Raw genomic sequence first — 26,089 nt, 5'->3', positions numbered from 1 at the left:
TATTTTTTTCGTTATGTTTCTTGATCATAAGTTTTCAAATGTTTAAAGTCAAAATGAATACTTTACAAGATATTTTTTCATTATCTGTTAATAAATATTTTTCTAAAATAATAATAATAATAATAATTGTTATAAAGTTTGTTTCGATAAAACAATATTTTCCGAGAGAATGTAAGGCTATTATTATGAACCTTCTTTTATATTATAATTATAGATAATAATTACATTTCAAAAAGAAAAGATAACATTCAATGATAATAAATAACATTATTAACAAATTATTAACAAATATTATTTTTATTAAAATTTCATATCAACAAATTTCCACATCATTTAGCATCTTCTTTCTTTCATTTTCCTGTTCTCTTGGAGAAAACTATAAATAAGAATTTTGTATTTATACATATCGTTACTTGAAGCAATTAAATCCATTCATAATGTGTTCTTTTCATATTTTTATACATAATAGTCACAATAATTAATTTATTTACAACTATTCGTACGATACCAATTCATTCAATAACTAATATAATGTTCTAGGAGCAGAGAGTTGTTCCACCCCGTGACCAAAGAACGACTTCGTTAAATCGATATTTCGATGTCACTTCTTGTGCCGTGATTTCTGTTCCACATTATAGCTCGTCAACCCTAATAAAAATATTATAAACAATTCTATAAATATTTTCTGGATTTTTGACACCAGAAATCCTACAACAATATTCAAAGGATCAAATTTTCTTTCGAGTGTAAAATACGCAAGGCTTCGTGCGAAACTGCATTTTGTGTTTAGCCATGGCCAACAAGGGTTTTGAAACTTTTCGTACTCTCGTTTCCTTCGAACGGTGGCTTCTTTAATTACTTTCCGTAAGTTTCTCTTCTCCCAGCTGACGCTACGCTTGTACCTTTTTTTTCTTCTTTCTTTCATTTTTTTTTTTTTTGGAAAATCGTTTTCCTTTTCACTTCCCCTTCCCGAACTTCACTTAAAAAGAAAAATCCTTGCTCGAGTGTTCTTTTGCCAGTTCGTTCGAAGAAGAAAAAAGAGATAGAGATACTGAGAGAGAGGAGAAGGGAGAGAGAGAGAAAAGCTGTATAACGCGCATAAGTGGAATATTGAGATATAATCCACCTTTTTTAGCGCTCGCCTTTCTTTTCTCCTTTTTTCCCCTCTTGGTCGAATGAAAGCGGTAGCGGCCGGCTATTTCCGGTTTTACCCTCGCACCCTCGAGTCACTTTCGTGCATATAAAACTTATTTTTATCGCGGTGACCACGGATCGAAGCTTTTCATGCGTGCAACAAGTGCGCGTGTACGTCTATCAATGACTACCTGTGTTTCATACGCTTCAATCGAAAAAAGAAAACAAAAAAAACAAAAAAAACGATATTTCACTAATTAATCTTTTATTAAGACAGATAATTTTAATAGGATGAAATCTTTAATTTTTTCCTAGTTTCTTCTAGTATTATAAATTTTTTCCATGAAACGCGTTCCATTTATTTTGAAAGGAAAAAAATATTGGAGTTTGGTCGGAATGAATATGTTGTATGGATTCTTTCCGGAAATTATCGAGTCTTGTATGCGTACAATGGAATACAGAGATAAATTGATCAATCGAGAGTTTGGAAAAATTTTTTTTTTATGCTACAAAAATAATTTTATATCAGAAACAATGCGAATATCGTACATTCTTTCTAATTGTCATTAATAATCCTTACGTGTGTATCGAAAAAGATATTTCAATAAATTTGGATACTAATATTACCATTGATATATTTGCGATAAAAATAGCGATTTTTATATATTAAATTACGACAATATAGGTATCAAAGTGCTTAATAAATAAATTCATATACCGTGAAAAGAATCTTTATTTTTTGTTTAAAGTTGAAATGAATTATAGTATGTTAAATTTAACGATGATTTATTATTCCTTTGTATTACTTATTTTTCATATTCTCTATTAATTAAATTCGTTTATTACAGAAAAATCGTTCATAAAAATTTAAGTTTTAAGAATCTTTTTGTAAATATTCTCGTATTAATTATATTATAAATTTAATATACTGCTGGACGAAATATTCCATTGAAATAGCTGGTTTTTAATACACGAGATAAAATCGCAAAACGAATATATTATAAAAAAAAGAAAGCGAAATTAGCAAAATATTGTGCACTTAATTATTCTGTTTTTGTAAATCATGATGAATAATTTGATAATAAATGTTAAAGTTTAAGAAAAAAATAATATGTAACAATATTAGTAATAAATGATGCAAAAATAGTGTTATAAATAAAGAATTTTATATATGAATAAAATATAGATATAAATACAAGAAGTAGCTTTTGAATGCACAAGATTGAATATTAAAAAAATGTTTAATTTTATATTAAATATTCTTTAATTACTTGGTAATTTCAATTTTGTTTTTATCTCTTTCTATCCGAGTTTTTATCCTCTATTTTTTTTCTTTTAGATGATTCAAACCGATACTTTTCCTACTTTCAAGATGCTAAAAATCATTTGGCACGAAGAAGACATTGCAGTTGACAATGTTGAAAGATTGCAGAGTGAGAAAGAAAAAGAAAAAGAATGGAAGGAGAGAGGATGAAAAGTGAATATGGTTGATCGATCTTTCCACGAAAATATTTCGAAGAGACTGTTGTCGAGAGTGGATTTTCGTACGTGAGATAATTCCTCGTATCAATATAATAGTGGAGAGTTGAAAGAAAAGGAAGCAGATTGTTCGCTTCTTCTGTTATCGGATTCCACGTGAAAAGAACCAATGTTTCTCGATTACACTTTTATATTCATATTTCTCGTTCTCTCGATTCCTTCCACTGCATAAAACGTTATCTTCCTCGATATTCGCCTAATTATTTTCGATCTTTGCGACATTTAATTCCCCATAAAATATCGTCGTTTAAAGATAAAATTTAAATAACAATTGATTCCAATGTGATTGCAGGATGATAGAAAAAAGTTGAAACATTAACATTAAATAATCGAAAGAATTTTATTCGCAGAAACAAATGTTAATTTCACGTTTTAAATCGAATTATTCGAACATTTATACTTTTTAATTAAAATATATGTTTGAAATTTAAAATTTAAACATTTAAAATTGTAAAGCTTTTAATTTATACACGTACACACATATATAAATATATATTTAAAATTTCAAATTGAAATATTCAAATGTGCCGAAAAAATATACTTGAATTTTAAAATAAAAAAATCAATTAAAAATCAAAATCATTGTACTTTTTATTGCTCGAATATTTTTTCATGTAAATAAGGGATCCTTCTTTACTTTTCGTTCGAAAATTTCAAAGCTCGTAAAAATGTAATTTATCCTAAGAAAAATAGCACACACACAAAAAGAATTTTTATTTTTCTCAAAAGTTACGAAATACTAGATAAGAAATTTTAACCAAGAAAATTATCTTCACATATCTCCTCCCAACTTTGTGAATGGTCTTTATTATACCCGGAAGAATTTTTTTTCACCGAAACATTTTTGATTACATATCGCGTTTCCATAAAACGTGTTCAAAAGTTTCACGGATTATGATATGTTCCAGGTACGTACACATCGGAGCATCAACCGTGTGACAAGCGTGGCCTGACGCGAACTGAATTTCCCACGTGGCCGGCAGACACCAACGCAATTTTATCACCATTCATTGTACGTATCACGGTGTCATTGATACGAAATACACGCCACTATTGTTCGCGCGAAAAAATCGCCCGAATGACGGATACAATGAACATTACACCGTTTATTGCATCGATTTTAATCGTTTTAACGAATTTCGATACCGTCATTCGTGTTATTCTTCCTTGTAATTGATTTTCTACAAACGAAAAATAGAACTTTTTTTTTCTTTTTACGAAGATTTGTCACGATAAATCTAAAAATGAAAGATGAACAATTTGGTGATCTTCATAATTTTAGCTTTTTTCAGCATATAGTTTATTATACGAAAAATGTAAATAGAAAATGACATTGTACTTTTTAATGTTAAATATTAAAAGTTATATGATATAATAATTTGCACGATATTATTTTGTAACTGATTTATAGAAATATTTTGGAAAACAAAAAAGATAATTTAATTATTAATTCTAAAGCTCCTTTAACAAATTACATAAATTTCTTACTCCTATTCAAAATTTATTTCAAATATTCAACATTACGATTTACGAACAAAATTATACGTGTACCTTTTTATCGAAGTGAAGAAGTCGCCGGGCCCGATTCAATAAACGTCCCTCCTCGATCAACGAACGGCCGTATTTGCTTTTCCATTATTAAACATCGCTCGATAATGCGCCGCACACACGCCTGTTTATCAACTTTTCCCGCTCTTTTATTGCGCGATAGAGACTCGGATATCAGCCAGGGAACAGAATAGGTGGAATTTCTCCATTCTACGCGGGTTTATTCGCGTCGAATTACGTATAAAATTTATTATATTAATTCTTAGTAAGTATCTTGAATGAACTGGTTGGAATAAACTTTTCAAAAATGCACCATCTTAATAGTTGGCTTCGTGTATTTTGCACTTAAAATATAAACTTCCATAAATTGTTGGATTGCATATTCGTGGTAATAGTATTATATTAAGCTGACATCTACTTTGGTTGAGCACGTATAATAAATATGAGACCATAAAATAATTAAATTCTTCGTTTCTCTCTTCTTCTTATCATTGCTACAGAATAGCGCGAAAGGAGAGTAATTTTACGACTAATAAGAAAAGGATAATCCTAAGAAAGCTGGTTCGTAAGACTGTTTAGCACGACTTTGAAAACACGAGACATGTTTACGGAGGATTTGTTAAAGCTGAATTGCACTTTAAGCAAAAAGAGAGCATAGAGAGAGAGAGAATATTTGGTTCTGGAAATTGATCGATTTATAAAAATTCAATAACAATTAAATTCGTACGAAACAAATTTAACAGTAAATATAAATTCATATTACGATCAAAATAATCTAAATTTAATATCGAAACTATTTGACAATTTATATATTTTCGAAACCAAAGTTGAATTTCTAATATTATTTCAACGTTGATATCAAATTCTGTTTACTGAAAATCTGATTTTCATGTACACGTATATTTAGAAATTACACATACGATCTTCAAACATTTGACAAAATATTACGTCATATCACGAGATAAAATTATAAACGTTTATAAACAAAATTAAGATATACCTAATAATATAAATATTAGAATACAATTTACTATATTATAAATTTAGAATAAAAGAGTCAAAGTTTGATCATATAATTTATTTCATTCTATTTATTTTTCCAAAGAAACAACCAAATAATAATAATAATAATCATTATCATAAAATAAAAACATTCGATAATTAAATTCATTTTTCTTTACTTTCAAAGTAAACATATAAAATGTCCGATAAATTTTGAACGTCCGCGACAAAATTAATCGCACTAATTCGAAATTCCAAGATCTCTTGATAATACGAGTATTATTGTAATCAATTATTGTAATATTATTGTAATGAATTTCGAGGATCTACTATATTATATCAACGTTATCTCTCTCGGACATTAATCAACCTCTCCATCCATCCATCCTCCTCTGTGTAATAAAAAATTCACCAAACCGTTCAATTTTCCAAGAAAAAGACGGGATATATTTTCATCCAGCCAACGCGTTTTATCGAACAAGTGGCAGGGAAAAAATATATCGCGTTTACCGGTGGTCGGCGCGCAACATGATTCGCGTGTCACCCAACGTTCGACTACGACGACAAGTGATTCATCATCGAATAGGGTATTCCATCCGGAAAGAAAATTATAGGTTTCGCTGATCGTGGCTGGCCAGCTTGAACGCGTAGAGCTGTCCGACGTTGCATTTTTCTACAGTGTCAGTGGTGCTCGCTACAGTTCTTGCTACTCGATTAATCTCTTCTCGAGAAAATTTATCACTATGAGGATTGTATGCTTCGTTTCGTTTTTTTTAAAAATTGAAATATACGCAAAAATATATACGTGCATGATACAATTTCCAGTAATGAATTATAATCCTATTTTAATGTTTATTATTTCACGGAGAAGTTAAAAATTTGAATTAATAAAGCAAAATAAACGGTTTCTTAGAAGAATTATATGGTAATAATATTATTCTTTTTCCCTAGAAATCTCATTGCGAAATTCATTTCTCGCTTAAGAATCGGATAATGAAAAAGAAAGGGAAAATTGACGATAGAGTCTTATGTAAAGAGGGTTCATAAGGGAGTACGTTGACCGGTTCTAATGGTTGGAAAGTTTACCCTTGGCTCGATAATAAACTCGCCTCGTTCACCTTCATTTCCGATAATTTAGCTGACCAAATATTTGCCGTAACTTAATTATACGTTGCCAAACTTGTCGACAAACTTTAAGTAATTAACAAAAAGTTCAAGAGTGTAGGCTGATGATTGCCGAAAATCAATAAATTCTTCCATATGATTCTTCGATTAGATTTAAAAATAGAAAGAGAATTATAGATCGTTGAAGAATTATTCAAATATCCTTTTTACGTTCTAATTTTCGGACAAGCGTTTTTCGTTATTCATCATTATTATACGGTCAAAAACTTGGCCAAGATTTTGAAAATAAAGATTAAAGTTTAAAAAGTTTTTGAAATTAAATATTAAATACGTAATATTTCTAATGTAAGTTCTCTTTTCTTTCTTATATATTAAGATTCTTACGTATCCATTTAAAATCAATCTTTTAATCTTAAAGAATAATCATTTGCATATTAATAATTCAAATAATATATTTCTGAAGAAACATTGTGCAAATCAGTTACAAATTAAAATAAATTTATTGCTTAAACAGAAATTCTTTTCCTTAATTTCTTTTGATAATTCTTTTTTAGCAATAATTTTTTATTTTTATTTATATTAATATTTCAAATTTTAAACTGCACTCCAATAAGAAAAATTGAAGATTTAGAAATGGATTCGAGAATTTTATCGAATAACAAACTCTCAAAAATTACGAAATATTAAGTGGATATACAGCTTTAATAATTTCAAATTAGGAAGTTAAAATATCAATTTTATTTTATATTAATTATATATGTCGTATCTTGTAACGAAAAATAGTACAAAAAGTAAATATCAAAGAATAACAAAGCAACGTAAATTCTCTTTTAACAATGGTCGTAGGAGCCTAATACATACTCAACAATCCGGAAGATAGAGGATAAAGTCAAAGGTAACAACCTCGGTTAATTGCGTTTCGTTTGTCGCGGGATAAGTTAGCGAGCGGATGAAATTTTCAACGGGAGAACTCTTTGCTCCAACTTTCGAGCCTTGTACGCAAGCGTAACAAACATGACAATGTTTAATAAACGATACCGAAGCTCCGTGGAAGCGAAATTGAAATAGTTGTAGCCGGCAAGAAATGTTGTTCGATAATTACGCTTTTCTCCTTTCAGCGGAGAAATAATTTATGCCAAGTATAGAATCCCGATGGCACAGCTCTCAAGTTTCCCGACAAGTCTCTTGATTGGCGCTGCACGGGCAAAATCTCGAATCGGTCAACCAACGAAGTTTTGACGCATTAATCAGACCACGATAATCGTTCCAACTTGCGCACCAGCGTCGGAGTTGGTAATAATTATCGATGCCACCAATTAAAATATATCTGTATCTCCTTCAGATGTGGGTCGAACGACGCAAGAAAGGATCGTGTAATAATAAAGCTGTGCGAAAAGAATGATTTTAATCTTCTCGTTTAGTCAAACAGTATTTTTAGACGAAAATATGAACTTTTAAATATCCTCGATACAATTTAAAATAATAATAAGTTATTTAAATAAAAAAGAAAGAAAAGTATTTAACATATTTATTATAAATTTTATTTTATTATAACAAATATATACTTGTTCTTTAATGTGTGCCAGTAAGAAAAAGTTTATTTTATAAATTTACTTGTATCGAATTCAAACTCTGAAATAATGGAAATATAACGGTATTTGTTTTATTTTATTAAAATCAATTCTATTTTATTAAAGCTCGTATTCTATGGTTTTACGTCTCTAGTTGCACTCCATATATTTTATTTCACATCTCTCCGTAATCGTATATTTCGATATATGAAACATGTTCTCTTATTTTGATTTAATTCGATAAAAATATACCGATGTAATAGATGTATTATTCATGAAATACGAAGCTATAAAACATTTTTGTATAGCCATCGAAAATAAATTATCGATTATATCCCGATATTCGGTAGAACGATGTTGAAATTCTAAAATCGAATTTCATTTTATATTGGCATTTTATGATTTCATATTTAAAATGTATTTTCACGTTTCACCTCGTTTTAATAGATTTTATTTATTCATAGAATTCTTTTCGATCTATCATTTTTATTCAAAAATACTCTATAAATTTTATTTACGATTCAATCATTCAATTTGTGATCATTAGTTTTTGTTATTAAGCTTATTGTTAATCACATTTCCTAACGCGAAATATATTTATTGTATATCATTGTTCTTTTTTTATGAATTGACGCTCTGATGAATAAATCTCAAATGTTTTATTATAAATTTAAATAATTTATAAAATTTTGGATTTTAGCAAATGGATTCTGAAAAATAAGTATATCGTATCATAATAATTTATAAATTCTTATGGACTCTTCTGCTTATATATTTTATGAATTAATATATCGACTATTAATTTATATTCAGAGTGCTAATAAAATATCCCAAAAATCAATCGAAAATGCTCAACTGATGATTCGTTCTTTTCAAATTTTTCTCTTTTCGAAAATTGCCATTTTAGCTTTATTGAAAAGTTATTAATGAGAAATACTAGTCAAACACAAACCGCATAAACCTGTCGTGCCGCAGTAATAGCGTTGGGTATGTGCTGTCAACAAGTCAGAATTGAACAAACAATCGACAACTACTCTACTTTTCTGCCACATAGTATAAAACATTTAACTATTAATAAAATTTAATATCGATTATTAATTATCATATTTCTGCCTGATTTTATTCAGAATTTCCTTTTTATTTCAATTTAATAAGAAATTGCAATTAATCGCACATTGAAAAAGTATCGATGAAAATAAATAAGTATAATATATAAAAAAATAATATAGCAATAAATAAGGCTCTACCGCTTGCTTCATGATTGGCCAACGAGTCCTTAACAAAACTGGAATGAAAATTTTCGTAAAGAGAATTGTCGAGCGAAATCATCTCGGAAATTACAAGTTGATCGGATGATTTCTGGAACACGATTTTTACAGAATCGATTTTAAAAACTAAAACGATCAAAGTGATATACTTTTTGTTTATTAAATTATAAACAATTTAAATCTGTGTTACACATTTCTATTTTTGCATCGAAACGTTTACAAACCATAAAAATGAGATTTGATTACTTTTAAATCGTTTCAATATTAAATATTCGAATATTTCAGTTTAAATAACGTTTCAAAGATATCAATGGACGATTTTTCCACGTATGGAAAGTGTCCAGCTATTCGTTACAAGGGGACACGTGTTAAGAGTGCTCATGAAGCGTAGAATCGTTCGAGTAAATTGAACGATCAAAGAGGGTAGGAGAGATGGAATGTCATTAAGAAACGCGGGAAATAAGAGTGTTCGGATTCCTCTTTCACGAGATCCGGACTCAATCTTCTCGTTCGGTCTTTAGCACAAATCATGTTCTTAATAGAAATTTAAACGACTCTGGAGGATCGCGGGAATGGCTAAAATATCCGACACGATCTTCCGGAATTTTTTACATAAATAATTTTAATGGACCGTCACGATGAGTCGTTGAATTTCCCATTTTATTCCTTGTCATTTTTTCCCCAAGGAATAATGGATTTTATCCATGCATAATTTGCTCAATTCGCGAGTGAAATAATTATGGCTCGAAGTATCAATGTAGGAGTTGTATATTATGAATAAAAATTTTCTTATGTATATTGGGATGATATTTCGAAATAAACAAATATACCGATCTATTTGTATAAATTAATTATTGTCGTGAATTTATGAAAATATTTCACGAATAGTCATCTTCAATCAAGAAATTATGAAACATCACTTTGAGACTCGATTCTAAGAAAAGTTGTTGCATAGAATCAATCAAGTACAAGTAATCGTTCATCAACTTTTTCATTTGTTTTGAATTTTCAAAAAATATATTCGTTGTTTGAAATAGAATATCTTTAAAAACATTTTTATATCGGTTTTGAAACAAAAGAAAAATAAAAAAACAATTATTCGAACATTATAAAACATTCCAAATATTCTTCCAAAAATATAACTGCCAGTTTCATGGTAGGAAATCAAATAAATTTCGTTTAAATTAAAAAGAAATAATAACACTTTAAACCCACGTTGAATATTCTGCTCTCGAACAATTTTGCTCTTCGACGAATTTGCGAATTCGTTATAAATAACGAATTCTTTAAGCCTTTTTTTAAACTCTTAAATGATTACAACTCGAATCCACGATAAATGTGAAAGCTTGAATCAATCATTGATCGAATTCAATTCACCAGTTCTCAAAATGTCAAACTAATAAACTAGCGAGTGTTGTTGTCCGTTATTGGACAAATTTAAACCTGTCACTGCTGCTGCACGAATGAATCGTCCGATTTGTCAAAAATAGAGATTAGTTCCACTTTTGTTCGTTGCTCATTTTGAATGAAAGTAGATAAAAATTATTTTTATATCTTTTTCTGTAAATTATCCCGGATCAAAACAAAAAAATATAAATTCAATTTTATGATACACTGTGCGATGACAAATTTGAATTTAAATTCGAATTACTATTTTCTACATTCATTTCTTTCTTTTCTGATATTTTCGAAATTGGAAAAAATTGTTCTTCAACAGAGCAATTCACTCGACAAATAAATTGTTTACAATTTGAATTAATTTTTGAATTCGCTTCAGTACAATTTTTTCTCTTCGTTTGATTACGAATCCTTCATCTCACATTCGTTTTATTTTTAAATTTTATTGTTATATCGTTAAATATTATTATTAGCTAGAGGAAACTCGAATTGTAAAATTTAAAACAAGCGTAAGAGAGCACGAAACGATCAGATCTTTAAAAAGAATGAAAAAAAGAAAATACGGAAAACCGTATACTTTTCAGGAAAACGAGCATTAAAGTTAATAAATATACGCGTTCGAAAGACGGAATACGGATAAAGGAAATTAAAATTTCCGCGTTCGAATGCCACGGAAGGATACGGAAGGATTCTTCGTTTGCGTTTAAAACGAAGCTCACGTCACTCGCTGCAAGATATTTGAATAGCTGTTGTCTCGGTCCCACATTCGAAGGTATTATTACGTTCTCGTTCGTGCAACACATTCCTCTTTAGAACGACGGTTCTCTCTCGAGAGAGAAAAATACACGAAGAAAATGAAACCGAACAGAGATACACGTGTACCCTAGGATTTTAATCAAGAGATTCGAATAAAATCGAGGGAAATAAATTTTGACGAAATGAATCATTGTACTATATTATTACAAAACTATATAAAAATTAAATAATATAAAACTAAATAATATAAAACTAATAAAACTATATTATTGCAAAACTATATAAAAAAAATTTAGTTTTACAAATGCTTTTATGTTTGGTAAAAAAAAAAAAGATTTCGCAATGAAGATCTCATTTTAAAAATGGCCACGCGCTTTGTATATCTGTTCAATGTACATTAAAGAGAACGATCGGAACAAAGGAGATGCTTAGATTTATGCATGCAAAGCGTAAACACGTAATGCGCGCTTTCACGAAATCATTAGTATACAGAGATACCTCTCTGACGTAAATTTCACTTAATGTTTTATCCAAATTGGTTCGCAATTTACGATGTAAAAATATCAATTATTCTAACTTGCAAATATGTGAATATTTAAGAGTATTTTATCTTTTTAAAACTTAACGTACGAACAGTGAGTTGTTATTATAGTGTCGGGAACAATTAAAATTTCGAACTTTTTATGATAAATTATTTGAATCGAATTAAAAAAAAATCTGTGCTAATTTGTGATTCGACGCGAATTCCTTCTTTTTCCATCTATCTATCCATCTTTTCTTTCCTTGCAATTAACTCGCGCTCGAAGAACGCTTATAATGCGTGTTAGATCAGTTCCAAGTGAATCTATAATTATTTCTTAAATTACTTTTGCTCCAATAGCAATAATGACAGGATAAATGTTTACTTGGTATGAAGTAAAACGATTTACATTCTCGTTTTTTTTTATAGACTAATAGAAATGTTTAAACTCTTAGAAATTTCAGTTTGAATGAAAATTTATAAAATTCAGAAAGACTTTTATGCATCGTAGGAGATAAATCTTATTTTTTTATTTTTATGTTTTTATTGAGATATTTGAAGACTGGACGTAAAAAGGGATCATAAACGCCATAACAAAATGTGTATTTCTTAGATTCGAAATACAAATTAAATCTATAAACGAAAAGTAATCGATTAAATCGTATTTTAGAAAATAAGTTTCGATATTTAATAAGTCAATATTTTTAATTTTTGCCAATCTTATTTACCCAACAATTGAGATATTTACGCAATTCACATTCGCGCGTTGAACATAGAAATGTATAAACTCGTCCAATTTGTTACGCAGAGAGGTAAAAGTTTGAAGCAAAGAGCAAGTTTCATTAAACTCGATATCGAGATACTAAAAGTAGCAAAGATTGGAGAGGCTATTATACTTCTGGCAGAGCTGTTGGTAGAAAGTACGAATGCCAGATTCGTCACCATCTGGTAGAAAGGAGGGTACAAATTTTCACAAGTGTTTGAAGACTATACTTTTATAAAGTTTCGACGAACAAAGCAACTCCACGACTAAGTTTCTGGCAGAGCGAACTAGTCACTTCTTTCCTGTCCGACCCAGAAATATCTATGTATCTTCACTTCTTTTTGATTCTCATCAAAGCCAAATTGAGACGAGAATAAATCGGATTTTTTGTTATTCCATACCTATTCCATACCTTCATTTCTGTTCTATATCTAGACTGGATCAATATTATAAACACTACATTATATAATAAAAGTTAGAAAAATAACTTTTAAATATAAAAAAAATTCATCGAACTATTATTTTTGAAAAATTATGCAAAATGCCAAACACAAAAAGCATTGTATCTGATTTTTTATCTCTATATCACATTTCCCATCGACAAAAACAAGCTTTCCATTTCTAACTCTGATTCTAACGAATTCACTGAGAAACGAAAAAAAGAGAAACTCATCATTCTCGTGTACGAAATAAATCGTTTCATCCACCGTTGATCTCTCAAATTCCCTGGTAAGACATAAAACTTGGCCATGGATCACATCTCCATTTCCAAAATTAAGTTTACTGAATTCGTAATCACTATTATCTTTTCCCTTTTTTATGCGAAAGTACGAAAAGAAAAAGTTTCATTCAACTTCTTTAACTAATTGTAAATAATTTGTTTAAATTTACGATGGAAGAAGAAATACACGACTGGATACGAGATCTATTTGATAAATCTAACTCCTTTTCTCAATTCGACCGTTATCTTGATTCCACAATATCGACAAGATTTATATTTCAAGAATGAAACCTTTTTATACAGAAAATAAAAAGTCATAATACATAGAGTTACGATTCAAATAATAACAGTAATACAAATGTGAGACGTATTCTTTTTATTTAATTACTAAAATAAACATATTAATTGTTCCGTATATTTAAAATTTTTTCCCCTATCGTATATATTTTTATATCCACTTTATCCATCGTATAAAATATTTTCTGTATCATAGAATAACAAAAATTTTTAATATGTTATTCATTAATTTCTCTGTTGTTCGTTTTTTTGTTATCTTTCAACTAATTTCTACAATATTTTTAAAATAATAATTAAGATATCATTTATCAAGTTTAGAAATAAATTTATCATATCATATCATCTTTTTCTTGCTTAATATCGATAATCCAACAGATTGAAATTTTCTTTTATAGCTTTATAATTCCTTGACATAACCTCTTTAATTCAATCGAAATATCTGGGACAAATCTTACGTTTGAATAATTAAAAAGAGAAAAAATGGTCGGAGGAGAGGATAAGAAATAAAATTGTAACTGCGCTAACCAAGTCCCGCCTTGCTCGTCGGATGGATTTAAATAAACGCTTCGAGCAGGAAATTTTTATACTTGGTCCCTTTTATCTGGAATAAGCTGACGAATATTCGAGTGGGCGAAATAAGAGTAGTCGCGGATAATGCCAGGCAAAGGCGCTACTCTTTGCAAATTCCCCCATTTATTTTAGACGTCCAGAGAATACAGCCATTGTTACGTGATATAAAATGAAAACCGAGGACGAAATTCGCTATGATAATCTTTTCAACGATTGTCATGTGTCCACCCCACCACTCGTTCTCTCCTCTTTTGTTACGCTATTTTTTTAAAAATCGAATTAACGTTGTAATTTATGCGCTAATTATGGTTGTTACGTATTTCAATTACGTCATTGGAATTTTTCCTTCTGTGGATTGCGAATATTTATGCGAAAATTTATATTTTTATAAAGAGATATATTATATCGTGATTACGAAATAATATTTTATTTATATCTTAATCTTAAAAATATGCTATGAATATTCTTGGTAACTCGAAGTATTATACATGACTATTAATTAACCATGAAAATATAAAATTTTTTATTTTTCTATGTAATATTCATGAGTATTCTGCACATAACGATCGTAATAAAATTGATATTTTTTGCAAAATATTTTAATAAATATCGTTTATTGAAGATTCGTCAATATCAATAATATTTATTTCATATCAGATTATTTTAGTACAAACGATTATCAAATTGTATTATTATTGAAATATCTGCATTATATAAATCGTATCAAATCTTAATTTGCAAATATTCTTGTATCGATTTATACATACAAAAGCATAATATATTTATAAAAAATATACTTGAAGTGATAAAAATTCGATATCATAAATTGATTAAAAAATTCACTTTTAATCAAGTATAAAACTTTTATTTTCACAATTCTGAGTTCATTTTTTTATCACATATCAAGTGGAAAAATAAAGATATTAATTTTTCTCAAAAATTTGAAAATATCAATCGATTTGAAGATTGAGTTTTACAAAGTTGAATATTAGGATTAAAAAATTTAAAAAAATGTTATATTTTTATCATTTTCTCCAATTTTTTAATTTCTGTCGATATAATTATATTTTATGACAAATTTAAAACGAAATATTGAATAAATGAAATAAATAATTAGATAAAAAATCATAATCAAATATTTGCAGAAAGCTTTAAGCGATAATTTTTTCATTAATATTTATTTTTGTAAAATCATAGACTCAAATTTTAAGAAAATAATAATTTCGTCGTGCATTATATCTAATAATTTTTTGAAAATTTAAACTAAAATTTTCACGTGAAATTTATTAAAAAAATCTAACGTATTTAAATAAATTGTACGATATTTCTGATTTAATTTATAAAATATACAATAAGGAATATAATATATAAAATATATAATAAGGAAAATTCTAGAAAAAAATCAACATTGATATTCTTAACAATGTATGAATAACAAAATATCAAAAACCTGTCATTATTGAAATAATAAAAGAAAATATATTCACAAAAATACCATCAAACAAAAAGTATTTTCATACTCTCGACTCGCAAAACAATCGTTTCTTTCAATCTGATGAAAGGATCTCTTATCTAACGTTCTATCCTAAAAATAGTTTCCATTAAACCGCAGAGAAAAGGAAAATGTAACCGTTGAATCACCGTCAAAGTTAATTTAATCACACGCCAACAGAGATGACATTTCCACTAGGTGACTAGGCGAAAAAAAAAACACCTAGGTCACACGAATACGATGTTGAATTTTGTTTCTGTTCTTGGCAAGCCGCCCGAAAGAATCTTCCAAACAATCGCTCGCCCTTTCGGATAAAATTTCCATCGCATCTGATACAATAAAAAATCTTTTTCTCATCGACCCGCATACCTATATATTCGTTCGAACACTTCGATTATCAAAATCTCGTTGAATTTTAATAATCATTTTCTAATGATTTTATTTTTAAACCGTTTATTAGTTTATAATAAAACATTTAGAAACGATCAATTTATATGTCAGAGGAAACAATATTAAAGTTGTTAAAATATTAAAACTTTCATGAAAAGTAGCATTTCAATAGAAATTGCAATTGATTATCTGAATTGTAATTAAGATTGTAATGTAAGCTTATCAATATGAAAATTATTATTATATTTAAATTCGTCTTCAATTTTTAGTTCTAGAGATAATTTTAACATTATAATATAATAATTATATAATAATCAGAAAAGAGAATGAGGATTAGATTCTTAAAATGAAAATTACAGTATAATGTAAGTCTATTTGCTAGTCATTTATAAATTTTTTTATAAATCTATATACAATCTATATATAATCTATATAAATATATAGATTTATATAAATTTTATAAGTATATATCTTTTAAAAAAAAATGTTACAAGAGGTTTGTTTCGTTTCACATTAAAACTGTATTTTGTTTTACACGAATGATACTTCAATATCCCACATTTACGATGGTGAGGAATTTTAATTTGTTGAAGAGACTACTCGTTCGTCAACGATAATTGAAAAATATTTTAACAACCATTGACGTAGAATGTTGCCAATTGCTTTTATCTCGCATTGCGTTCCGTAATTTGCGTTACATTGTGTTACATATATTGTTGGATGACCCATGCGTTTCCTTTTCATAGAATCCTCGACCAATCATTGAAAAGAATTAAAAGGATTTTAAAACAGTTAAAATTGTTGTGCTCGAGCTTTTCTAAAATTATTGAATTGAATATTCGAAAAATAATGAAACGAAATAACCAAAAATATATAAATTATTTAATTTTTTTATTCGAAAATAAGTTTATATAATTTTTCAAAGTTAATTTTTCAATTGTTTGTGTAATTATTCAATTTACATTTAACATTTAAAAAATAACTTTTTATTAATCGAAACAAAATTACATCAGCTTGATGCAAGTTGTTGTAAATATATATTATACACAACTTCAGCCATTATATAAAAAAATTCTTTTAAATACAAGATCTATATATAATATCAATGGAAGTTAGTAATGTATATTTTATAATGATAAATTTTTGTTTCTAAAATTTAAAAATATTCGATATTTTGAGATATTTAAAGAAAAGAAAATTAAAAAAATTAAAATTTAAAGAGTATATGAAATGATTAAATAATTGTTTTTCACTGAAAAAATAATTTTTATATTTTTATTATACAATATGTTAATATATAATATAATTCAAAATAATGATCTTTTTTATTAGCAAGAAAAAATGCAATATTTGATTTTAAAAATAAAATTGTATAACTGTTCTTGAAATGAAAATATGCAGAAAGTGTTCGAGAAATCTTTAATCTGTCATGGCATTTGACAGAAATGGTGATGATCTGTTGATGAAATATCAGAGAAATTTGACAGATGAGTCGAAATCTCCCAATTCAGCACAGTGGCTGTCTATCGAATAATTTTACGAATATCGTCATCCATATGCGAATGAGCCAGAAAACTATTATCCATCAATAGAAGAATTATTTCCTGTTTGCAAGATATGACCGTTTTACCTTACAAAATTTTCTTATATTTTGTGTAACACCATGTTCCGAATTTAACAATTCATTGAATTACGAAGAAAGAAAGAAACGATAGAATTTTCTATGGGAATAAATAAATATATATTGCAACAAAATAGATAAAATAAATTAATAATTAAAAATAAGAGAAACCTAGAAAAAATGATCAGCGAACTATCGGGATTGGGAACCGCTATTTTCATTGTTCGAGATTATCGATTACCCAATTACTCGAATTCCAATTACCCAAAGCACTTGTACAGAGTGGAAAGGAAAAGGGATTAAACTTAAAATGATTTATTTATGTATTAATTCCATCAGCAGTTACGAAAATATAATAAAAATTCATTTCGTTTACTACTAAACAAATGTTTTCGAAATATTTTTCATAATTTTCAGACATAAATTTATCTTCATTTTTTCCCTCCATTAAGTCCAGTTAGTTTTCAAGTTTGTCAAAATTACCTAGGAATGCGCAAGAATGGCGCGAAGATAAATAATAAAAGCGAGCAAGGAGTGATCCGTTAATGTGGATCTTGAAACGAGAACGGAAAGTTTACGAAAGCTACGAGTTTCCACGCTTCGAAAGTTTCACTATGCCCCTCGGTATTTCGGTAATGTCTGCATTATCCGAACTTTTGTACCCGCCCGGTTGCCGAGCAATTTCCACCGCGTTCAAATTGTTTCGACTTTTACGATGTTTTAACGTTTATGAAAAGTAGGCCTCCTGTCAGCCTCGGTACCGCCGCTCCTTTTAAATATCGAATTAAACCGCCATCGTTGGAAACTAAGTTACTCGGTCGAGATAGCCGGAAATGGGCTTTTTCTTTCCTTTTCTGTAGCTCTCGCTTTTGTTTGCACGAAATTTTAATCCGACGTAATCACCGTCTTTTATAATTATATCTTTATATAATATAATTTATATTATATCAAATTATTTCGAGCCAGAGGATCGTTGCTGTAGAGTTTTTCACGAAGATGATGCAATTGTATTTTCCAAGTTTGTATATTTGCTTCAAAGAAATAGACTTTGTATCGGATTTCTTTTTTTAGGAATTTCGCAATAATTTTTATCAAGCTTAAGCTTCGAAAAAATTACTCGCTACTTTTATTTACGACTAATATAATGATTTCCTAATAAAAAATATTATATAAAAAGAATTAGAATGACAAGTGAATAAACAATCATAGGATGTTATTGTATGCATATTTCTAATTTCCTCTCTCTTATTCGGAATATTGCTCGAGAATCAACGTTATAACGAAAATGGAACAGAAGGGGAGATCTCCGCATTTCCTCGAGATGCAATTATGCATGCACCGTTACGCGCGTTGAAATCTTCCTATACGCAAAATTTTGTTTATTATCGGTCACAAGTTGGATTCCGCTTGACGACACGCCAAATCAATTCCTATTAAAGTAAATTTCAAAGTTTACTTAGCCTCTGGTTCATTTATAACTGTTTCCATAGCATAGCGACGACAAACAATTCGCTATTCGAATGTTTGAAAGCGAAACATTCGCTATTTCCGAAATGAAACATTTTCGCTCTTTCGTTTCGAGGGATGAAACACCGAGAGACAAAATGGGGCAGAGTCAGAATATTTCTTCGATTTGGTTCGAAACGTTGACATTTTTTTTCAAAATCCTCCAGTTTCCTGATGAAAACAAACGTCATAGCTCTCTCTTTCTCTCTCGTCTCTTCCCATTTTCTCTAGATAGAAACGAGACAAAAAACGGAAGGAAAAATTTAGAGGAAGGAACAAAAAGTGATTTCTATTTTTCTTTCAGACTTTAAATTTGTACGCGCGATTCGAAAGCGTTATTTAACGATAAGGATTCTTGCTCTATATTCCTTATAAACGAATATATGGAAATATTTACGCGGACGAACGAAAACATTACTTATTGAACGTTGAAATTTCGTACTTTGGTCGAAAATTTCTATCCTTGGGAATAAAGTAAATCGATAGTAACAAAGAAAATATGTTCCACGATATATCGAATACCAATTGTTTCCGTACATCATCATCCTCTTATGATTTCCAAGCTTTTTATTTGTACACGGTTCTTTGAAGAAAACTCGAAGATTTTGAAATAAATGAAAAATGTAAAGATACAGGATATATCAAACTATCAAATATTTAATCGCTTCTTGAAACGATACGAGATCGCTGCATCGCTGTCAATTAAGTAGATTCGAAGTGGTATGTACATAGGGATGAACCGTAAAAGGTGTAAAAGCGGAGAAATTCTTCTCTCTTGTGCACACTGCTTGAAATATATCAAAGGACTCTTTGAACGCACTCTACAAATATCATCGATATATGGGATAAAAGATTTTTCACTTCAATTTTCGCTCGTTCAAACTTCAAGAAATTTTCTAGAATATTATAGATAGCAGGTTATTAATTAGTAAAAATAAGACTCACATACTTTCTTTTTGAAATACTTGTTAATCGAACAAGTCTCTTCCGCGTCTCAAGAATTTTTTAATTTCTTCTTAATTTCAAGATACATCTTAACATCACAATCTTAACATCGTTAGAGATACTCGAGAGGATATTAAACAAGAAATGTAATACCTTGAAAAGATATTAAGATACTCAAAGATACTTCAACTTTTTGAAATTTTATTAAAGCTTGATGGAGAAGAGAAAAATATCGAGCAAATTTCTCATAATTATAATATTAAGAAACAAAATGTTAAAAAAAAACTCTGATTAAGAAAGAGTAAATCGATCTTTGAATGTTTTATAAAATTTCTCGAATATTTGTTTTTTGTAAAAAATTGAGAAGCTAGGTTATTATATTTTTAAAAATAATTCTTCATCATCCTTCTTTCTTCTAATTATATTTAAAAAAAAACTTTTCGACGTACAATTCTTACTTCTCAGATTTTCCTCTCTCGAATCGGTTTGATGAAAACGAGTAGATAAACGTGATTCCCCGAAATTATCTTCCGTAATAAATCGCATTTTCGAAAGATAGCATTATTCTCGGGGCAAACGGAGGGCCATGACAAGCCAGACGAGCGTGCACGATGAGTTTTTCATTTCGAGGAAAGCAATGCCGATGATAAGCCGTGTCTCGACGAATATAATGGACAACCAGGCCTCATCAACAGTTGACGCGCTTTTATTCCGCCAAGACGCGCAAAACTGCTCTTTTGAAATTTAAATTTTTGCTAATGAAGTGCAATTTACAACGGCCGTTTCGTTATGTCTACACCGCATGAAATTTACCGCGATGCGGAATTTCTGATTGGCACGCGTTTTCTCTTTTCTTTCTTCTTCATCCCCTCCTCTCCCTCTCACTCCACAATATTTGTTATCTCTCGTATGGACGGTTTCTCTCTCATTTTTTTTCTCCATTTTCATCCGCTTTTTCCCTCGATGCAACACGGTGTAAAGTTTCCTCCTTTATTCTAAACTCAGTTTTAAACCTGGTTCAACGTCTTCTTGCGTGTCAACAATGTTCGTATTTAATTCTTTTATTCTTGAATATAGAATATAGAATATTCTTGAATTATGGTGTCCTAATTCTTATTCTCTTTCTTTTTCTGCACTATATTATTTTTTTTTATTTGTCTTAAATAATAATCGTGAATGTTCTCATTCTTATCGGTTTTTATTTTTTTATTACAAATTGTAATCGATCATTTTCTTTTTACATTTTTCTATTTGCTATGGAAATAAAATTTTTTTTATCTGCAATTTCGTTCTTAATTTCCTTAAAAATTGAATATTATTGAATTATCATAGTTATAATTAAGAAGATGTATAAATATTAGAAAATAAAAAAAGAGATTTTCAATATATTTATTCAGTCGGAGATCTCTTCATCGTTAATGTATCATATACAAGATCAATTGAATTTATGATCGATATGTACGTAATAATGCAATAAATATTTACATTTTCTTTCTTTATATTACATCTATGAATTTTGATTGTGGATTTAATTGATAAGATGTAACGAAAAAGAGATAGAAAGGTTAACATTAATATCTGAATATCTTTTCATATTTTTGAGATCAATCAAATTTTAATAAAAAAAATAAATAAGAAAATTAATATTAATATGCATAATTGCATATAATACTTGTAAAAATTATAAATAATAAAAAATATTTCTTAAGTAATTCGAAAAGATCTATTTTGATTATTTGAAGTTAAATAAACTTTTTTTTAAAATTAATAATATTTTTTAAATCGAAATTTACTACGTTATAAAATGAATTTTTATTTTAAATAATAAATAAAAATATTCTCTTAACGATTTACATTTGACTTATCAAAAAAGGGAAATTTCATTCACTTATCTTTTTTTTTTCCTTTTTTTTCCATTTTCAATACATCAAACAACGAGATCAAATTAAAAAACGACTGTTTAGAAAATTCTATTGAAATTTCTACGTTTTGCTACGTTGAAATTTAAAAAAAAAAAAGGAAAATTTTTATTCGTACGATTCACATACAATCATTTTCACATTCATTTTCAATTCGTTCGAGAATTTTACTTTTCCCCTTGCATATATTTTTACGATAAAAAAAAGAAAGTGCAATAATTGGCTTTCCTTCATGGAATAATGAAAATCAGTGGAAAATTCACAATTCGTTAAAGTCACAATTAGAGATTCGCTTCTGAATCGGAGTCAAACAACTTCACCGATTATGCATTAACCGATTGAACGTTGTTAAGAATACAAAGAGGTATTTGTTCCATGAAGTACATATTTGCTTTTCGTTTGATACTTGATTCAGTTTTTCAATTTGATTCCGTTATAGTTCAACGAGGTATACATTTTACGTGAAATATAATTTATTTTTATCTATTTTCCTATTTTTAAGTTTTATCAACGAGCAATAAACATGGGAAAAAATGTTAATAATATTTTCTATTAAATAAAGAATATCACATATTTTTATTAACGTTTATGACTTTCATCACCATACGAAATTGCACGCAAGATAAATCTCTGAATATTAATTCTTAGTTAATTGAAGTTTCTACTAAATCTTTTAGGACAATGTAATATTTTTTCCCCTAAATATTCCAATTTTTCAAAAAATTTCAAAATTACTTTTTCATTTTAAATGTGAAATTAAATCTTATTTCTTTATTATAGCATTAATTCTTAATATATTAATTGACAAAATTCTCATCTTCGAGTAGACACTTATATAACTCTTTCGAAATCGTTCAATCTTTATTCGAATCTTCCCGAAATTAGATCTTCCCGAATGGAGTCAAAATACTTAGAAAATAAAAAAAATGACAAAATGCAATTATTTACGATAAACTAACTATAATAATCCGATTTAGGTACATTTAAATTTTTCTTCGTACGCCATATGCCTCGTTCGTTTATCCTCATCTATTCAATCCCGTTGGAAAAGTTTTCTATTGTCCAAAGGCATAACGCTGTGAAGTTTTCACGGTACATTTCGAGGAATACTCGTCACGTAAACAATGCCAGGTTTGAGTTGCACGAGCCACGGGGAAATTGAAGTCGATGCGGTGGAACAAACCGTGTTTCGAAAGTATGAGCATTCGATGAGAGGAAACATCCGTCAGATTTTCAAACAAGTCAATCTCGAAAGTATTCCAGATAATAACGTGGAACGAATCATTTTGTACGAGAGCCAACTTTAAAGTAGATAGAAATGACAGTATATCGGAGCGATTGCTTGAACGAATAAGCTCGTGAGTAATCGTCAATTGGAATTCACTCAGGAAATGAAGATTGTAATTGCTTTACGCGGCTTTCTCATTTTGATTCAATCTTGCGTACAATAACTTTCTAAACTGTTATTTCATCGATGTAACTTTGAGAAGAAAAGAATATTTCGTTATATACAAAAATTTTTCATCAACTTTTTCTTCTATACTATAAATGCTTTAATTTTACTTTAATTATAACAAATTTTTGGTACCAATATTTTTAAATATTCGTATACGCCCAAGTGGCAAAGATGTAATTCCAATTTTTCAAATATCATACAATCAAATATTCGAAGTAATAGTTACAGTTATACTTAGTTCGAAGTAAAATATAATCGAAAAAGTAAAGAGACTAGTCTCTTTCTCTCTCTTCTCCTCTCTTTCTTTCTCTGACCGCAATGAAATTTTACGAGTACCATTTGCAGAGTTGTAGAAGTCGAAAGTTTTTAAAAGAACTTGGCATACATAATCTTTGGAAAGTTAAATCAGGAAAGAACGTGCGTTCCTGAATCTCTTTCACACGGTAAAACTATTATTGTGATATTTAAGTACTTATTATTAATGATTTCTGTAATGTGTAAGTTTTATAGTTTGTGAACATTTATAAATCGAAACGAGTGTAACTGTAATTCACAATCATGTTTTATTTTCTTAAATTCCATGTTCGATCGAAAATCCTTCAGAATTCAATCGACGTTGCTTCAGGCAACGACTGATGTATGAAGGCTGCAGCTGATGTATATTGTCAGTTATCTTGCTTACATCTCAATAGCAAACTACAATATTTAATATTTTGGAAAAGTTTGTATTCTAACTGAAAATTAAATAGAAATTGAATGGAAATTATAAACTTTAATTATAATCCGTACATATATATATACTTTTTAATTTTCTACACAATTCTATTAACTTTAATTCCTTTTTTTTCAGAATACTTTTATCATAATATTTTTATCAAAATACATGTTTTGTAATTTAATTAAAAAGGAAATATTTTCTGATTTTTTATATCATTCTCATAGTTATGTAACAACTATTTATCATACCTCACAATTTTAATTACTCTTTTACATTAAACAAATATTCCTTTTCCAAAACGAAATGTATTTCATCGTATTCCAATTAATTAAATATTCACATCAATTCTATCGATCCATCCTTCAACATTTGTCGCTTAATCATCCGTATTGGTTATGAAATTGACCTCTAAAAAGGAATAGGCAACCGACAGTGGTAGCCATTTAATCGATTGCGGATCTCTACCACTCGCTAGAGTCTATTAGGAGATAATCAACGTAACAATCTTTCTTATAGCTTCGTTTTGGCGTGTCCGAAGTCATAAAGCAAGGATATTTGAAGCAAATTCAAATTCGAATCGATCGGTGAATGCAATTCGCTGTACCGATATTATCGACTGAACTTCTCTAGTGAATTTAACGCCCGATAACCGAACCAAAGAAGCATCTTTTCGAAGGAAAAGGTAACTAGCTGCTCTCGGATCTACTTATCTTACATGGCACGCAGGCCGCAGTGACAGGCGCAATTGCATCCGTTGAAATATAAGGGAACATTTGAATCCCAGAGCGGAAAGACAGTGTGTTAATTTATGGAGAATCCGACGTTACACGTGAAATTATTCCACGCACGGTGCGAACCTCAACGGGATACTTTGTTGTGAAATTAAAACGACTGTAATTTTTGTTAATAATTGGAATTTTTACTGAAATTTTATTCATATAATTTTATTCAAATATTGTAGTTTATGTTATGATAAAGTTGTAGTATAGTTTAATAATATATTTATTGTTTTTTAGATAATAATAATTACGGATGAAATAATTGGTTATTTTTAATAGTGTTTATTATATTTCGAAAAAGAATCTTCTAAAATTTTTGTTAATAAATTTATACCATGATTTTTAATTATATGTAGAGATTAAAAATATCAAATCAATATCATATAAGATTTCAAAAATGTGAATATATCAATTAACTGGAGATTCCTGAGGCAATTTCGATCGATATTTTCCTTTTTAAAAATTTTAATCGTTTTCTTTATTAGTGAATTGTTAACAAAAAAATATCAATCATAGAACGCATAGATTTAAACAAGTCGCGATGATAAAATTGAAGAAAATATCTTGAATATGATAAATCAACGTGTTAATTATATTATTTGGAATGCATGGAATAAGCCTCAATAATTAATTCTATATTTCACTATTGTATTTTGTCTGATTCTGAATTTATATGTACAATTATATAAATTCTTAGCCCTCTTTATCTTTTTTCCACACTCAAAAAATAGAGGAGGAATACAGAGATGAATATATAGTGAACGATCATTTGTTCAGATTTGATATTGAACATTCGTACAGGATTTTTCCAATCCTTTATAATCCTCTTCTTTCTTCCCTTCTTTATTATCTTCTGTTCCTCTTCATTTTCAGCTTTCCTTTCCTTTTCCATTTTTATCATCTTTCTCTCCTTCCTTTTCCCCCTTCTTTTCCATCGCTTTTTTATTCTTCTCTTTCTTCTCACCTTTATTAACTTCCTTTTCTTCTCTTCCTTTATTACTTTGTTTTTCCTCTCCTTCTTTATTATTTTCCTTCCCCTTCTTTATCACTT

At 28.7% G+C, this 26,089-nt stretch overlaps 1 long non-coding RNA gene across 1 annotated transcript; it reads right to left on the bottom strand.

Annotated features, from left to right (window-relative positions):
• Window positions 1-278: 278 nt before the first annotated feature.
• Window positions 279-4,476, bottom strand: LOC133666358 (uncharacterized). The gene is made up of 2 exons (XR_009830444.1): window positions 4,225-4,476; window positions 279-648 (listed from the first exon to the last, which is right to left on the bottom strand). It is a non-coding gene; the product is annotated as an uncharacterized LOC133666358 (long non-coding RNA).
• Between the last annotated feature and the right edge of the window lie 21,613 nt (window positions 4,477-26,089).

The sequence above is a fragment of the Apis cerana genome, linkage group LG6 (assembly GCF_029169275.1).
Source record: "Apis cerana isolate GH-2021 linkage group LG6, AcerK_1.0, whole genome shotgun sequence".
In the NCBI taxonomy this organism is placed as follows: domain Eukaryota; kingdom Metazoa; phylum Arthropoda; class Insecta; order Hymenoptera; family Apidae; genus Apis; species Apis cerana.
Note: the sequence above shows the minus strand (reverse complement) of the source record. Positions and strands in the feature narration are given on the sequence as shown.